This window comes from Hippopotamus amphibius, chromosome X (genome assembly GCF_030028045.1).
Source record: "Hippopotamus amphibius kiboko isolate mHipAmp2 chromosome X, mHipAmp2.hap2, whole genome shotgun sequence".
NCBI lineage: Eukaryota > Metazoa > Chordata > Mammalia > Artiodactyla > Hippopotamidae > Hippopotamus > Hippopotamus amphibius.
In genome coordinates, this window is record NC_080203.1 from 12,327,107 (window position 1) to 12,342,535 (window position 15,429).

The window sequence follows — 15,429 nt, forward strand, 5'->3', positions numbered from 1 at the left end:
TGGAACCTAGTAAGTGTCTCCTTGATATCAGCTGTCATCATCAACATCATGTGAGCAAGATTTGCCTTTCTGAGCCTGATATTCCTTTGAAAAGTTCTATTTTATCTATAAAATGGATTATTTTATTTTAAATTATCAATGAAAATCCTTGGCAATATCCTGTGAGTTTTAGGGATAAACCACATTGCATTCCTTGAGAAACTGATGTCACTTGTAATGTAAAGGTAATTGAAGACATTTTTGAGATAGGAGAGGAAAAAAAGATGAGAGACTTGTCCCACTATATATACAGACATTATACAACAGTTAGAACAGTGTGAAACCAAAACAAAGATAGACAAAACAGATAAATAGAACACAGTTTACCCAGAATTAGATCCAGATATATGTGTGAACTTGGTGGAAAAACAACTAATTTTCCACACTGAAAAAAAATAGCACTCCTATGCAAAGAATAAATTCTAGAGAGATTAAAGACTACATAGGAAAATAATAGATTTTTTTAATAAATGAAAATATGTAACATATATTTATGTCCTTGAAATAATAAACAAGTTCTTAAAACAAGACCACCCCCTTCAAAATATACCATAAGCAAAGTGACCACAGACTTGGAGAAGGTATTTGCAATATACATAAGTAAATTATTAGCATTTGATGTATATAAAGAATGCATATGGGGACTTCCCTGGTGGTGCAGTGGTTAAGAATCCACCTGCCAATGCAAGGGGACACAGGTTCAATCCCTGTTCTGGGAAGATCCCACATGCTGTGGAGCAACTAAGCCCTTATGCCACAACTCCTGAGCCTGTGATTTAGAGCCCACATACCGCAACTACTGTAGCCCAAGTGCCTAGAGCCTGAACTCCAGAACAAGAGAAGCCACCAGAATGAGAAGCCCGTGCACTGGAAAGAAGAGTAGCCCCCACTTGTCATAACTAGAGAAAACTCACATGCAGCAATGAAGACCCAATGCAGTCAAATAAATAAATTAATTAATTAATAAATTAATTAATTAATTAAAAAAAGAATGCATGTGAATGAGAATTTGCCATATAGCACAGGGAACTCCACTTAGCTGTACAATAGAAATTAACACATTGTAAAACAACTATACCCCAATAAATAAAAACAAATAAAAAAGAATGTATATGAATAAAAACAAATAAAAATGAGAAACTTTCACACTCATTAGATTAGCTAACTTTAAAACTGGACTTCTTTAATTTCCGAAAGGTGTTAGAAAATGATAACTGTCAAATGGTAATCTTGGGAATATAAATTGGTATAGACCATTTGGAAAATAGTTTTCAGTAGTTACTATCATTTAAAATGCACACACCTGTGACTCAAGAACTTTACTTTTAACTATATATCACAGAGAACCAAAACTCTTGCATTCATACAAAAGGAGATGAAGGAGATGGTACACAGGTATTTATTGCATTCTTGTTTGTGTTAGTGAAGAAATGGAAACCATTGATAAGAGAATGGATAATTAAATTGTCATATCTTTGTACAATTAAAATGAAGGAAATAGGGTATTAATGAAAATAAATGGCAAAACAACAATGTGCAAAGAGGACAATTCCAAAAAGATAAATTGATATCATTTCTGTAAATTGAAAAACTAAAAAAAAACATACATGGGAAAAGAACACTCTACGTGAACAAATTATGATCTTAGCTGTTTATGGAAAAGAAAGGGGAGGAAAAGACGGTGGTAAAGTAGAAGGATGTGGAATGCATCCCTCTCCACAGATGCATCAGGAATAAATCAAAAGATGCAATAATTCCTACAAAGAACCAGCTGAATACCAGCAGAAGACCTCAGATGCCAGAAAGGACTGCAAAGATCCTGACATAACTGGGTAGGACAGAGGTGGAAAAAAGGAGAAAGAGGAGGAGAAGAAAGGAAAGGGATGGGTCCCGCACCCTAGGGCAGGGGGAACTGAAGCAGAGGGGAGATTGCTGAATTCGGGGAAACGTCCCTTATCTGATGGGGAAACCCCTTTTCCAAAGGGGAATTTCATTGGGTCAGAAGAGAGGTATTTGGGGCTGTTCAAAGAGGGTGAAGCAGCGGATCTGTGGCAGATGGGAAAGAGTGAGAAACACACAGAGGGTCTGCACCAGCTCAGCGTGTCTGGACTGAGATGTACATTCACAGCTGAACAGGGGGTGTGGGAGCTGGAACGTGGGAACTGGAGAACTGGTTCAGGATGAGAAATATTATTGGCAGTGGGGAGATGAACTGAGGGGACAGGAGGGAAGAAATCCGCAGCAGAGAATGCAACTGCAGAAAGCTGGGAGGCCATGGCAGCAGCTCCATACTGCTGACTCACAAGCAGGGGGGAGGAGCCATGGGTGTAGTCACTCTCTCCGCACCTGTGATGGACAAAGGGAGGCCCCCTATGGGCCTGCTTATCACAGTACACAATGGATAACAAAGGCTCCAGGCGGAGCTGGCCTGGAGTGCCTGCAGCCAAGAACCAAAAGTCCGCAGAATGGCCCAGCTCTGGAGACATTCTGTTTACACCTGAGCCACCAGCTTCCCTCTGCAATAGGCACTGCCACTGCTGCCTGGGCTCCCGCGACCCAGGCAGGGCGCTGCTGCTCACTCATTCCCAGGGGAAGGAACCACTACCCTCTTTCTCCCCACACACTGGCACTTACAGAAAAACAATAAAAGAAGCTCTGCTGGTCACAGAGTAATACAAAAAGCACAAAGCAGGTAAAAGGGCACTTACAGGTGAGATCCCAAGGAAACAGAAATGTTATTATTAACTCTATTGATCTGGTCCATTCTGGGATCAGTTCTACCTTTTTTTTTTTTTTTAATTACGATCTTAGTCCTAAGGGATCTATATGTTTTATAACATATTTTTTATTCTGTTTTTTTTCTATTTTTATTTTAGCTTTTTTATATATTTCTATTTCTAGCTAAGTTTTTTTGTAGTGCTGATTTTATCCCTCTTACCTTCTTTTCTTCTCTATCTTTTATACATTTCAATTTTTTCTTTTTCTTTTCATATTTCCAGCCATACTACGCTCTTCTGTTGCCCTGTCTTCTATCCTTTTTTAGTTTATCTTAATATATGTTTAATCAATATTATCACTCTGCTCTGTTTCCTTGCATTATTCTGCAGATGACACACTGCTTTGTTTTCTCTTAAGAGTTTTTTTCTTTATCTTAGTTCTAATTATAATTGTCTGATTTTGTTTTGGAAATCTTCACTCTGTCTGGTTGTTCTCTTGCTCTTTATTATATTTGATCCTTGCTTTCAAAATTTCTCTGGATGTGTTTTTCTGTGTGTGGGGTTTTTTGTTTGTTTGTTTTTTGTTGTTTTTTTTGTTGGTGGTGGTGGGTTTTTTTTTTTTTTTTGGTTTTCAATTTTTGTTGGCTTTCTCTTTGATTGTCTGATTGCATACTGGGCTTCTTCTGTCAGGTTTTTCTAGTACTTTATGCTCTAATGGGCTTGGTATTTTGTGCATGTATGTGTTTCTTTGATTTTGAATTTGTTTGACTCAACACTCAGCCATTAGTCTGGGGCATGGACAGTCCTTTTATCTACTTTATTGCCAGGACAAGCAATCTCTGAAGTCTGGACTACTAGACCAGAACGCAGGTAGGAGGCACTGGGGAGGGAGCACCGAATCCAGGATGCTAGACCACTAGGGAGTCCTCAGCCACAGGGAAGATTAACTGCAGAGAATTGTCACAGAGCCCTGTATCAGAGTCTAAGACCTACCTTCTTCTGACTGCCTGCAACTGCCAGTGCTGGATACCACACACCAAACTAAAAACAACACAGGAACACAAACACACCCATCAGCACACAGACTACCTAAAGCAATATTAAGCTCATAGATACCCTAAAACACACCACCTAATGTGGCCTGCTCATCAGAGAGAAAAGACTCAGAGCCACACACCAGAAAGCAGGCACCAGACCCTCCTACGAGGAAGCCTAATCAAGACACTGGACCAACCCCAACACAGGGGGCAGAGAATAGAAACAAGAGGAATTACTACTAGGCAGCATAGGGAAAGGAGACAGCAAATCCTATAAATTAGACAAAATGAGAAAGCAAAGAAACACCTTGCAGGCAAAGGAGCAAGAAAAAAACCCTCAAGACCAAATAAATGAAGAGGAAATAGGAAAATTGCCTGAAAAAGCATTCAGAGTAATGATAGTAAAGATGATCCAAAATCTCGATAACAAAATACAGAAAATACAAGAAACAGTTAATAAGGACCTAGAAGAACTAAAAAGCAAAGAAACAGTAATGAACAGCACAATTACTGAAATGAAAAAACACTCTAAATGGTATAAACAGTAGAATAACTGAGGCAGAAGAAGGAGTAAGTAAGTTGGAAGATAGAATGGGGGAAATAACTGCCACAGGGCAGGAAAAAAAAAAGAATGAAAAGAATGGGAGACAGTCTCAGAGACCTTGGTGACAAGAGTAAGTGCACCAACCTGCGAATCATAGGCATCCCAGAAGAAGAAGAAAAAAGGAAAGGGTCTGAGAAAATATTTGAAGAGGTTATAGTGGAAAACTTCCCCAACATGGGAAAGGAAATAATTAATCAAGTCCAAGAAGTGCAGAGAGTCCCATACAGAATAAACCCAAGGAGAAATACACTGAGGCACATATTAATCAAACTAATGAAATTTAACCACAAGGAGAAAATATTAAAAGCAGCAAGAGAAAAGCAAGAAATAACACATAAGGGAAAACCCATAAGGATAACAGCTGATCTTTCTGCAGAAACTCTGCAGGCCAGAAGGGAGTGGCAGGATATACTGAAAGTCCTGAAAGAGAAAAACCTACAGCCAAGAATACTCTACCCAGCAAGAATCTCATTCAGATTCGACGGGGAAATCAAAAGCTTTACAGACAAGCAAAAGTTAAGAGAACTCAGCACCACCAAACCAGCCTTACAACAAGTGCTAAAGGAACTTCTCTAGGCAGGAAACACAAGAGAAGGAAAACACCTACAAAAACAAACCCAAAACAATTAAGAAAATGGTAATAGGAACATACATGACAATAATCACCTTAAATGTAAATGGATTAAATGCTCCAACCAAAAGACACAGACTGGCTGACTGGATACTAAAAAAAAAGACCCATCTTTATGCTGCCTACAAGAAACCCACTTCAGACCAAGGGACACCTATAGACTGAAAGGAAGGGGAAGGAAAAAGATATTCCATGCAAATGGAAGTCAAAAGAAAGCTGAAGTAGCAATACTCATATCAGGCAAATTAGACTTTAAAGATTATTACAAGAGACAAGGAAGGACACTACCTAATGATCAAGGAATCAATCCAAGAAGAACATATAATGATTGTAAATATCTATGCACCCAACATAGAAGCCCCACAATACATAAGGCAAATGCTAACAGCCATAAAAGGGGACATCGACAGTAACACAATAATAGAGGGAGACTTGAACACCCCACTTACATCAATGGACAGATCATCCAAACAGAAAATAAATAAGGAAATACAAGCTTTCAATGACACATTAGACCATCTTGACTTAATTGACATTTATAGGACATTCCATCCAAAAACTACAGAATACACTTTCTTCTCAAGTGCACACGGAACATTCTCCAGGATAGATCACATCTTGGGTCACAAATCAAGCCTCGGTAAATTCAAGAAAATTGAAATCATATCAAGCATCTTCTCTGACCACAACGCCATGAGACTAGATATCAATTACAGGAAAAAAAACTGTAAAACATACAATCACATGGAGGCTAAACAATACACTATTAAACAACCAAGAAATCACTATAGAAATCAAAGAGAAAGTCAAAAAATATCTAGAAACAAATGACAATGAAAACACAGCAACCCAAAACCTATGGAATGCAGCAAAAGCAGTTCTAAGAGGGAAGTTTATAGCAATACAGTCCTACCTCAAGAAACAAGAAAAATATCAAATAAACAACCTAACCTTACACCTAAAACAATTAGAGAAAGAACAAATAAAACCCCAAAGTGAGCAGAAGGAAAGAAATCATAAAGATCGGATCAGAAATAAATGAAAAAGAAATGAAGGAAACAATAGCAAAGATCAATAAAACTAAAAGCTGGTTCTTTGAGAAGATAAACAAAATTGATAAACCATTAGCCAGACCCATAGGAAAAAAAGGGAGAAGACATAAATCAACAGAAATAGACATGAAAAAGGAGAAGTAACAACCAACACCGCAGAAATACAAAAGATCATGAGAGACTACTACAAGCAACTATATGCCAATAAATTGGATAACCTGGAAGAAATGGATACATTCTTAGAAAAGTACAATTTTCCAAGACTGAACCAGGAAGAAATAGAAACTATGAACAGACCAATCACAAGTATGGAAATTGAGACTGTGATTAGAAATCTCCCCCCAAAAACAGCCCAAGGCCAGATGGCTTCACAGGCGAATTCTATCAAACATTTGGAGAAGAGCTAACACCTATCCTTCTCAAACTCTTCCAAAACAAAGCAAAAGGAGGAATACTCCCAAAGACATGCTTCAAGGCCACCATCACCCTAATACCAGAACCAGGCAAAGATGTCACAAAAAAGAAAATTACAGGCCAGTATCACTGATGAATATAGATGCAAAAATCCTCAACAAAATACTAACTAACAGAATCCAACAACACATTAAAAAGATCATACACCATGATCAAGTTGGGTTTATCCCTGCAATTCAAGGATTCTTCAATATATGAATATCAATCAATGTGATACATCATATTAACAAATTGAAGGATAAAAACCATATGATCATCTCAATAGACGCAGAAAAAGCTTTTGACAAAATTCATCATCAATTCATGATAAAAACGTTCCAGAAAATGAACATAGAAGGAAATTACCTCAATATAATAAATGACATATATGACAAAACAACAGCTAACATCATTCTAAATGTTGAAAAAATGAAAGCATTCCCTCTAAGGACAGGAGCAAGACAAGGGTGCCCACTCTCACCATTATTCTTCAACATAGTTTTGGAAGTTTTAGCCACAGCAATCAGAGAAGAAAATGAAATAACAGGAATCCAAATTGGAAAAGAAATGAAGTTGTCACTCTTTGCAGATGACATGATATTATACATAGAAAACCCTTAAGATGCCACCAGAAAACTGCTAGTACTAATTGATGAATTCAGTAAAGTAGCAGAATATGGAATTAATTCACAGAAATCTCTTGCATTCCTATACACTAACAATGAAAGAGTAGAAAGAGAAATTAAGGAAACTCTCCCATTTACCACTGGAACAAAAAGAATAAAATACCTAGGAATAAACCTGCCTAAGGAAGCAAAGGACCCATATGCAGAAAAGTATAAGACACTGTTGAAAGAAATCAAAGATGATACAAACAGATGGAGAGACATACCATGTTCTTGGATTAGAAGAATCCACATTGTGAAAATGACTATGCTACCCAAAGCAATTTACAGATTCAGCGCAATCCCTATCAAATTACTAATTGCTTTTTTCACAGAACTAGAACAGGAAATTTTACAATTTGTATGGAAATGCAAGAGACCCTGAATAGCTAAAGCAATCTTGAGAAGGAAAGACGGAGTTGGTGGAATCAGGCTTCCTGAATTCAAACTATACTACAAGTCCACAGTGATCAAGACAGTATGGTACTGGCACAAAAATAGAAAGGTAGATCAATGCAACAGAACAGAGAACTCAGAGGTAAACTCAAGCACATATGGGCACCTTATCTTTGACAAAGGAAGCACAAATATACAATGGAAAAAAGACAGCCTCTTCAATAAATGGTGCTGGGACAATTGGACAGCAACATGCAAAAGAATGAAATTAGAACACTTCCTAACACCATACACACAAGTAAACTCAAAATGGATTAAGGACCTAAATGTACGGCCAGACACTATAAAACTCCTAGAGGAAAACATAGACAGAACACTCTATGACATCCATCAAAGCAAGATCCTTTTTGACCCACTTCCTAGAATAATGGAAATAAAATCAAGAATAAACAAATGGGACCTAATGAAACTTAAAAGCTTTGGCACAGCTAAAGAAACCATAAACAAGACAAGAAGACAATCCACAGAATGTGAGAAAATACTTGCCAATGAAGCAATGGACAAAGGATTAATCTCCAAAATATACAAGCAGCTCATGCAGCTTAACACCAAAAAAGCAAATAACCCAATCCACAAATGGGCGGAAGACCTAAATGGACATTTCTCCAAAGAAGACATACAGATGGCCAACAAACACATGAAAAGATGCTCAACATCACTAATCATTAGAGAAATGCAAGTCAAAGCCACAATGACACATCACCTCACACCGGTAAGAATGACCATCATCAAAAAATCTAGAAACAACAAATGTTGGAGAGGCTGTTTAGAAAAGGGAACTCTCCTGCACTTTTGGTGGGAATGTAAGTTGGTACAGCCACTATGGAAAACAGTTTGGAGGTTCCTAAAAAAGCTAAAAATGGAACTACCATATGATCCAGTAATCCCGCTGCTGGGCATGTACCCAGAGAAAACCAAAATCCAAAAGAAACATGTACCATAATGTTCATTGCAGCACTATTTACAATAGCCAGGACATGGAAGCTACCTAAATGCCCATCAACAGATGAATGGATAAAGAAGATGTGGCACGTATATACAATGGAGTATTACTCAGTTTTAAAAAGGAATGAAATTGAGCAATATGTAATGATGTGGATAGCCCTGGAGACTGTGATACAGAGTGTAGTAAGCCAGAAAGAGAAAAACCAATACCATGTGCTAACTCATATATATGGAATCTAAATAAATGGTACTGATGAACCCAGTGACATGGCAAGAATAAAAATGCAGATGCAGAGAATGGACTTGAGGACATGGGGCTGTGGGCAAGGTGGTGAAGGGGAAGCTGGGATGAAGTGAGAGAGTAGCATAGACATATATACACTACCAACTGTAAAAGAGATAGCTAGTAGGAAGTTGCTGTATAACAAAGGGAGATCAACTAGATGATGGGTGATGCCTTAGAGGGCCAGGACAGGGAGGGCGGGAGGGAGTCGCAGGAGGGAGGGGATATGGGGATATATGTATAAATACAGCTGATTCACTTTGGTGTACCTCAAAAACTGGTACAAGAGTGTAAAGCAATAATATTCCAATAAAGAGCTTAAAAAAAAAAAGAAAGGAAGAATAAGAATGAGACTACGGCAGGAAATAAATATGACTTCTCTTTTATCTTTATTTCTTTTACAAATGAATTACTCTTTTACATATCCTTTAATTGTTGGAGTTGTTCTAGGGCTCAGTCTTATTCTACATAGTCACTAAGTGATATCAAACCTTCTAATTTTGGTAACCAATAGCTTTGGTTACCAAATATATAATGATTCCTCTCAAACTTTTCTGTGCAGTCCAGTTCCCTGTCCCAATCTCAAGATGCCTGAAAACATACAGCACATCTCCTTCTGAATGTCTCATGCACACCTTAAACTCAAAGTGACTGAATCCAAGTTCATCATCTGTTTATCATAAAACTCATTCTGCTCCTGGGTTCTCAAAATTGATGAATGGCAAGACTATGTACCCAGGAAAAGAAACTGGAATTCATGGTAGATACTCTTTCCTTCTTACTTCGAACGTTGTGTGTGTGTGTGTGTGTGTGTGTGTGTAATGTATATAAAAGAATATATATATTCATTTAACTGAATGCATCTTGAATATATTTCATATTCTCCATTCATAATAATTTTTTTCTAGTCAGCCCTTAAAAGACATGAGTCCATTCATATCCCACTACAACCCATCCAACAAAAAGCTTCTGACATGATCTATTTAAAATATGATTCTCAACAAGGCACTTCCTTTCTGAAAATCAGGAATACACCCCATTACCTATACAAAAAACCCAAACTGTATGTGGTATAAAGAACCAGCCATGATTTGGACCTTGACATTTTTGAGTTTTATGCCCCATCATATTTCAATCACAATATGCATGCCTCTTCTACAGAGTGATATTTGCATTTCCCTAAGCCTGTTTGATGTTCTACACTTTCAGGACATTGGACATACACTTCACTATGCCTGAAACATTTTCACTTCTTTTTTTTAACATTCTTTGACTTCTAACACTTTCTCATCATTCAGATCTTAGATCAGCTGTCATCTTCTATAGGAAATCTTCCCTGGTTTCCTAAATTTGTGATGGTTTATCTCTTCTCTGTGCTTCACTGGTTTCTAGTGCTTCCCATATTGAATCACTTATCAAGTTGACTTGTCTATTACTTATCCATCTGACTCTCCCTCCTAGACTCTGTGCTAAGTTCTGTAAAAGCAGGGATGGATTGTGATTTATATACCAAGATGTCCCCAGTATTTAGCACAGTACTAGTAAAGACTCAGTTAAAATATGTTGTTTTCTGTTAGGTGCATGATTGGCTTTTAAGACAAAGCTCAAAATAGATAAATAAATAAATAAAACTTGCCTTTACAATTAGCACCTACTTTGAGGGGAAACAGTCTTTTATATGCATAATTTCTGGTAGGTTCTTTGAATAACCAGTCTCATTTCTTTTCAGACAAGTTTTGTATTTCTGACAAGAGCAAAATTGCTGTGAGGATGTTGTAATAAGTGTGAGTGCCTGCAGCTGCCAGAAACTGTCTTTTGAAAAAGTAATCACCACAGCAAATGCATGTTTTCTCATAATATGGATTTTTGATGTGTGTGTGCAAGATATGTTTCAATTCCATAAACGATAAGAAAAATGCAGTCTGGCAAAAGTTACTATTGCATTTTAATTAGATTTTTCATGTTACAACTTCAAGAAGGTTTGTAGAAGTTGCTTCTGAAAATGTGGCAAAAAGTAGCAAAAATTGAGGCAAAAGTTTAGACTTGGCAATTGAACCGTAGTCAGATGTTCATCAAAATAAAAAAGATTTTGAATGATTAAATATAATTTTTTAAAATAATCATATTCTTATACATCTCCAAGAGGTTTCAAAACTTCAGTACTATTTACTTATTTCAAGTTGAATATTCTGGGATATGAATATATTAATTGTATATTAGAAATGTACCAACTGGAAAAACAACATGTCAAAATCCCTCATGCTTTTAAAGCTATCACTAAATTTTCTGATGCATTGCTAATATTTATAGTTATATATATGTATATTTACATATATATTGCCTGCTGTATTTCAGATATTGTATCTTGACTCAGTATTATTAAGATGCTGATTCTCCCCAAGTTGTTAGGATGCCTGTAGATTTCAGGCAATCTCAATAAAAATTCTCACAGATATTTTTTAGAAACTAGCTGTTTATAAAATTCCTATGAGAATGTAAAGTATCTAAAAATACAAAAAAAAACTTTGAAAAAAATAAATATACACAATACGATATGCTTTTTCCTTATGTAATATATAGAGTTTGTCCCACCCTCAGTCCAAGAATTTAAGCTATGAGATAAAGATTTTTGCCTGTTTTGTTCAGTGCTGTATCCCAAACAAGAATTGTGCTGCCATATAGAAGTTTTTTGAAAGTTGGTGAATGAATGAATTAATTAATGAATGAAAGAGTAAAATATAGAGTCTCAGGAATATGTATATTAATACTTGATCTATGAGAAGGGTCACATTAAACATCAGCAGGTAAAAACTGGGCACCAAAAAATGGTGCTAGGAAAATTGGTTATTCAAATGAGAAAAATACAAAATTGAATTCACATCATGCATACGAATCAATTCCACATGAGTTAAGGAAGTAAAGGGAAAAGAAAAAACTTTGAAACTCTTAAAAGAGAATATATTAGAATATCCCTAGGACATCAAGATAGAGAATGATTTGTTAAAGATACAAAAAATACAAACTATAAAGGAGAAGAATGATGATTTTGACAAAATTCAAGCAAAAATTGTACATCAAAGAGAGAGTAAAGCCAGAGTGGTATGCATTAAGGAATAGATACTATGTCCAAGAAGTTTCTGTCCCAAATACAGGCTCTAGGTATTAGGTGCCAAGGGTAGGATTCTAATGCCTATGTGTAAGCAAGACAATTGTCAAGTATGATTTGCAATTTAAAAAATTATCACCAATTTTGCTGAGGGTTAGTAAAAATAACAACTTTCTTAGAGTGCCAGTGTAATTATAAATTGGCATAATCACCTTGAAAAATAATTTGCAATTTCTAGAATACAGTATGACTCAGCAGTTCCACTGGTAGAAAAACATAGAGAAATTCCTGCACACGACCAAAGAGATATGAAGTTGGTTTTTTGTTGCAATTTCATTTTAAGTGGGGAAAGTCAAACGCAACATGGGTACAGTTAGGAGAGTTGATGAATAATAAATCATAGTATATTCCTGAGTTGAACTACATACCATCATTTAAGGGAATAAATTAGATCTACATCTATTCACTTGGATAAATCTAGAAAACAGTATTGAATGTGGGGGGCTAGGGAGTTACAAAAGGATATTACAGTATGAAAGAATGTGTGTATATTTTGAAAATACAAAAACATTGTATATTGTTATGAGCACATAAATATCTGGTAAAATTGTAAAATTATTTATGCTGAGAGATACACATCAACTTCTGAATAGCATTTACCTCTAATAAGAGAAGAAGGATACTTGAATAAGAAAGACATACAGAGGAGACATCAATTGCTTTGGTAATATTTTGTTATTTTAAGAAAGAAGTTTTGGAGCAGATATGGTTTGATATTATACTGTTTTAAATCTAGGCTCTTATATTTGTACATCTTAAACAAGCAATATAGCATAGAGGTTAAAATCATGGGCTTTGGGACTAGACTGTCAGGAGATTGAATCTCAGCGACATTGTTTATTATCTGTGTGGTCTTGGAAATTTTATTTACTCTCTGATCCCTACTTTCCTCATCTGAGCACAGCCTCATAAATTTGTTCTGAGAGTTGACATCATCCTCATAATGATGTAAAGAACTTAGTACTTGCCCAACACAGTATTATATGTGTTGCATATTATTACTGTTTAATATGTTTGAAATATTTCATAATACACAGAAGGGGAAAGCATGAAAAACAGCTTTGCAGTCAAATAAATAGTCTATTAGTCACAGTCTCAAAGAATTAAGCAAAAACTAAACTATAATACTAAGTGCTAATTGTCATGATAGAGTCTGGTCTCATTTTGAAAAGTGGTAGAGAAGCATGAAAGTACAAAAAAGGTATAGATACAAAAAGGTTAAAAGTTCATGAAAGTCTGTAAAGGAGATGATCACATTTTTGAGTCTTAAAAACCATAAATGTGACCACTATCTTACTGAGGTTTCTCTCACTGTCTTAGTGGAGAAATTCTTTCATACTTTTCATTTACTTTAAGCTCATTGATACAATACCAAAGTGACAGCTGCCACACCCCTGTCTCAAAATCTTTCATAAGAGGAAATGAAAGTGTGCCAAGATTTCTTGGGGGAAAGGAAAGATATAAAATAGAGATGTCAACATAAGAACTGACAGCTTGTCAGGGCAGAGGTAAAATATTGGGAAGACATTCACTAAGGCCTCCACCCCTTCAGTGAAAAGGCCTTAGCTGGAAACATACTAAAAATGTTTAAGAAATGATCAAAGCAACCATGTGAATAGAATGGCATTCATTTAAAAGGAGAATTACAAACACATAATCTTGAGCCATTTGCAACATACAAGGATCTTGATCAAAATGTTTGAAGCAATGGGCATTACACTGACTTCACTGGCATGGAGAACAAGGAACAGTTTTGCAGAAAGAAAAAAAATGTAGACCAGCTGCTAACCTTATTCTTTATTCCTCTTAATTTCATAATTCTTATTTCTCAAATTTAACTTACGCTTTGAAAATGAATTGAATTAAATAAAAAACAATCCATTTTTTGAGAGCAATGACTACCAACTACCAAGCTGGAGGCTCAAGCCCTTTGGATATATATGTGCCCAAACATGCAAACATATGCACGTATGAGAAAGATGCTGTTTCATAACACAGGTAGTATTCCATTGTTTTCTCAAAGTTGGTTTATGAATAGATTTGGGGGTATGCAAAATGTAAATTACCATGGAAAGAATGTTCCAAATGAAGGATAGTTTCCCAAGCAAGCCAACAAAAACCAAATACTACCTTTTTAATGAATGAGAGAGACCATAATTTGTAAACTTCTTGAAGGTGAGATGTCATAGTGGAAATGACATTGCACTTGAAATCAGAAAACTAGTATTCAGATCCTGAATCTTTACAACACTGGTGAATACCAATTTCTTTATTTGAATAAGAGTACAGGAAATTGAACAATCCCAGTTTTCTCCTCCCATTGTTTGTAAATGTGTTGTAAATTGTGTGTAAATGTGGTGTGGATGAAAAATGTTGCCTGCCATATCAGCAAACAAAGGATGTTGCAGCCATCAAGCCATCAGCCACTATGGCCACCCCAAAGGGGGCCCTGAGGGAACTTAGGAAGGAGACAAAAGGGCTGCCCACTGCCAAGCCCTCAGCCACTGCAGCCGCCACCAGCGGTGCACACTGAGGGGACTCAGGATGAGAAAGAACAGGATACTGGCCCTAGATAGCTGAGACGCATATCAAAGGAATGAGTTCAATGAGCCCAGACTCTTGCATCTTCCCATACATAGAAAAGTGCTAAATTCCTGAACTTGAGATATCTGATTTTCTTTTTTTCTTTTTTAAAGAACTTTTATTGAGATACAATTGACATACAATAAACTGCATATATTTAAAGTGTACAATTTGATTTTTTTTTCTTATTAGTAATGTATATATGGCAATCCCAATCTCCCAATTCATTCCCTCCTGATTTTCTTTAATTAACAGTAATATTTTGATGGTCTGACTACCTGGTTTTTGTTGCAAAAACCTCTATATATCCTGGCTCCTCCCTTACCTCTTTGGAGCAGTTCTCAACTTTTATGTGGCGCTTTTTTTTTTTTTAAGTTGACAGTCGTCAAGACCTAAAATGAACTTAGCAAGCATTAGTGAGGCTGGTGACTGGCCGAAAGAGGGAGGTAAGGGAGAAGAAAAAAGGAGGTTGGCAGCTATGTATGAGCAATACGAAGGCAGTAGCAGGATTTAAATCATGACTCCACCACTGACCAACTCAGTGATCTTGGACTAATTGCTGAATGTTCCACAGCTTCAAATTCCTCACGTAAAATGGGCATTATAATAGTGTCTATCCCAAAGAGTTGGATTAAATGAGAAAATGCATGTAAATTGCTTAGCGATAGTGCCTGGAAAATAGTAATTATCAGTACGTATTATCTATTGTTATCAAGTAGTTCATGTTAACTCTATTAATATTAATGGGAATATTTTAATAAGAATTTTACTATATTCAAAAGGAAATAACTATACCAA